This window comes from Malurus melanocephalus, unplaced genomic scaffold (genome assembly GCF_030028575.1).
Source record: "Malurus melanocephalus ecotype Western Australia unplaced genomic scaffold, MMel_1.1 scaffold_1085, whole genome shotgun sequence".
Taxonomy (NCBI): domain Eukaryota; kingdom Metazoa; phylum Chordata; class Aves; order Passeriformes; family Maluridae; genus Malurus; species Malurus melanocephalus.
Window position 1 is genome coordinate 3952 of NW_026624317.1, and position 4100 is coordinate 8051.

Here is a 4100-nt window from a genome sequence, read left to right on the forward strand (position 1 = left end):
AAAAAAAGTGATGTTGGAAGTGAGATAATCTGCTTTTTTATTTGGTGAACTTTTTTATGTTCTGATTCTTAAGAAACAGAAATGAGAATATTGTAAAAAAGGGAAAAAAATATGCAGCCAGGAGTATTAAAGAGGTATAAATATCTCAGAAAAACCTGACAACTAGTCTGGAGAAAACAACCACACAGTGTGAAAAGCCTAACTTGTAAAAAAAGAGAGAAAAAGCTCTGTAGACTGAGAATCTATAAATAATCTCAAATGGAAAGCTGACTGTTCAGCTGGCATAAAATAATTTCCTTTATTTTCAGTCAGTTTGGAAAACCAGYGTTTTAACACATTTTCTTTTGATTAACTGATTTTTAACGGGCGTTGCTTGATTTGTCATCATATTTATGTTTCTATTCAACATTCTTTTTTTTTTTCAGCAAAAAATTTACACGAATGTGTCAGGTTGTTTTCAGGAAAAAGAACATAATGAAGAGTATGTTCTGATGCTTTTTTTTTTTTTTTTTTCCTGTAGATTTCAGTAGCTTTATACCAGTGAGTCATAGCATCCACCCCGCTGAATTTTCCAAGCAGAGGGAGTTCCTAACTCAGATTTTTCACCTTATTATTAGCTTTTACATCTTCCTCAGTGGGATCAAGTGTGCCTCATCCCTGCTACCTCAGTCCTTCCCTTTCCCTGAAAATAAAATTTGTGGTGAGTGGGCTCAGGTGATGTCTGGGATGCCTCAATGGTCAACATCACCCTGCAAATCCACTGCAAGATAACGTGCAGGAGGAACCATGGTGAAATTCGAAGACTTTTTGGGMAAAAAATAAAGAGTGTTAAGAACCTAAAAGCAGTTCCACAGTGAGAGTTGACTGTGCAWTTCTCACAGGACAAAAATCTTCCTGATTTTTCTGACTGATCCTAAATGGACCTCGCTGCGGCACTAAGGAACTCTAATTTTTGTATCAGTTGTGTATATTTATGGTTTTATTTCCTTTTCTTCCTCCCCCCACCCAGAAAAAAAAAAAAAATACAACCAACCCTGACAGGCACCAACTACTGAGATCTGAGAATTTCTAAGAATTTCAGGATGGCGGGACTTCTATGATCTTTCAAAGCAAGTCACAAAAGAACTGAGCAACGCAAAATCGAAAAGCGATAAACCCGTTAAAACCAGGAAATGCTGCCTCCCTTGTTATTTAGGTTTTTCTGGAAGATTATGCTTTAACTCCTGTTTCTCTACTTTTCCCTTCCTCCAAGCCTGAAAAATAACCAATTTTAGGTGGCACCAGTGAGAGTTTCCCATCTCTTTTTTCATCGTAATTCAACACAACGTGAATGACAATACCCACTTTTGCAGAAAAACCCCATCTTTGCATTTATGTTAAAAAGGACAATTCAAAACCTTCCATGGAACCACACAGAATGCTCTTTTTTTTTTTCTTTTTTTTTTTGCGTTGTTGCTGCTTTCTGAGGTGCCAGGAATAATAATCAGCAGTCCTGTGAAGTTGCTCCCAGGTAAAAGCAAACCCAATATCCGTTCATCTTATCTGAGCTGGGGTTTGCGCAAACAGCTTTCACTCTGCACCCTTTCATGGTGCAGACACTGGGAGGGGGATAAAAAAAAAACAAAACCTCTAAACTACTCTTGGAAGAAAGGCAATAAACATCCTTGATGGTTGTTATAGATAGGGTTGCTTAAGGCTTCCCGAAAATGACGGAACAGCGCTCAGCACGTGGAGCAGCTCTTGAGCTGGAGTCAATTCCAACCTCCCAAAAACCCTCCACAGAGCCATCACTATCAAGATATGCAGATTAAGCCTCCAAAAGTGTCGGAACTGTGTGAAATCGGGGTTTTTTTAAACCTTTGTTGAGCGTTAATCAGGCGAGTTCCTTAGAGACGCCAATGCTGAGCAGAGCTTTTGGTTTTAACCCAAAACTCCTGCAGAATTGCATCTATCTCATAAAAAAAMCAAAAACCCCTCATAATTAATATTTCTGCTCTTTTTGAACCCAAGCCTTTGCTCAACAAAATAGTAACTTCTCAACTAGAACTTAATACATGGAAACACCTATTTTGCCCCAAAACGATGCTGCTCTAGCCCAGCTCAGGAATGCTCAGTTTTGGAGGCCTGAAGGAAAAGCAAGGAAAAAAATGAACTTTCCACAGATAAATCTTGATCTCCAGCACCCCAAAACCACTCTGTTAGCTGGTCTTCAAACCACCATAAGGTGCCAGAATTGATTTCAAGATTGGCCAGATGGTTTGATGTTAACATTCTTCAAAGTTTCATTCCCTTAGTTACCAGTGTCCGACTTATTAATGGAAAAAAATACAATGAAAAGCCACACAGGTTCACTTTGTGGGATGTTTTTTGATTTTTCTTTTGGTTTACTCTGCCTAATAAACCAAAAAGAGGGCCCCTAAACCAAAAATAGAGCTTTTAAAAGACTCCTGACCCCATAGCACAGGGTGTAGACGGGCTGGAGTCTCTCAGGTCGAACCTGCTGGAAATAAAACAAGTAAACAACCCCAAAGAACGGTGCTGTGGAAACAAACACCTTGAAAACATGACGGTGGAGAAAAAAACTCGGTGAAATTGTCCATTTTGGGTCACTTTCACAGCACTCTGGGGGTCTGCAGTTCTTCTCACAGCATCTCCATCATTAATGGGGAGGGACAGGGTGGGGGCAGGAGGGGATGCTGGTCCATCTCCCCTCTCTCCCTTGTGAATCCCAGCACTGTGCCGAGGCACCTCTGCCTGCTYCCTGCCCCAAATCCTTCACCCCACATCCTACATCCTTCATCTTGCCCTGTATCCCACCCTAAATCCCATCCACATCACGCATCGCTCATCCCACATCCCGCCCACATCCTGCCCCACATCCTTCCCCGCATCTTGCCCCTCATCCTGCCCCTTATCCCACCCATATCCTGCCCTGAATCCCACCTATATCCTATATCTCGCACCCCACTCGTATTCCACCCTACATCCCAACCCGCATCCCGCCCCAAATTCCGCCTCCGCATCCACATTCCCATCCTGCCCCACCTTCTACCCTACTCCTTACCCCTCATCCTGCCCCTTATCCCACCCATATCCTGCCCTGAATCCCACCTATATCCTATATCTTTCACCCCACTCGTATTCCACCCTACATCCCACATCCTGCCCCAAATTCTGCCCCGCATCCCGCCCACATTCCCCTCATATCCTACTCCACACCCCACATCCTTAACCCTCATCCTGCCCCTTATCCCACCCATATAATGCCCTGCATCCCGCCCACATCCCACATCTTTCATCCCACCCTACATCCCACCCCGCATCCCTCCCCAAATTCTGCCCCGCATCCCGCCCACATTCCCCTCATATCCTACCCGCACCCCACATCCTTACCCGTCATCCTGCCCCTTATCCCACCCATATCCTGCCCTGAATCCCACCTATATCCTATATCTCGCACCCCACTCGTATTCCACCCTACATCCCACCCCGCATCCCGCCCCAAATTCTGCCCCGCATCCCACATCCCGCCCACATTCCCCCCATATCCTACCCCGCACCCCACATCCTTACCCCTGATCCTGCCCCTTATCCCACCCATATCCTGCCCTGCATCCCACCCACATCCCACATCTTTCATCCCACTCGTATTCCACCCTACATCCCTCCCCGCATCCCGCCCCAAATTCCTGCTCCGCATCCCACATCCCGCCCACCTTCTCCTTATATCCTACTCTGCACCCCACATCCTGCCCCTTATCCCACCTATATCCTGCCCTGAATCCCACCTATATCCTATATCTCGCACCCCACTTGTATTCCACCCTACATCCCACCCCAAATTTCTGCCCCGCATCCCACATCCCGCCCACATTCCCTTCATATCCTACCCCTCACATCCTTACCCCTCATCCTGCCCCTTATCCCACCCATATCCTGCCCTGCATCCTGCTCACATCCCGCATCTTTCATCCCACCCATATTCCACCCTACATCCCACCCCTCATCCCGCCCCAAATTCTGCCACGCATCCCACATCCCTCCCACATTCCCCTCATATCCTACCCCACACCCCACATCCTTACCCCTCATCCTGCCCC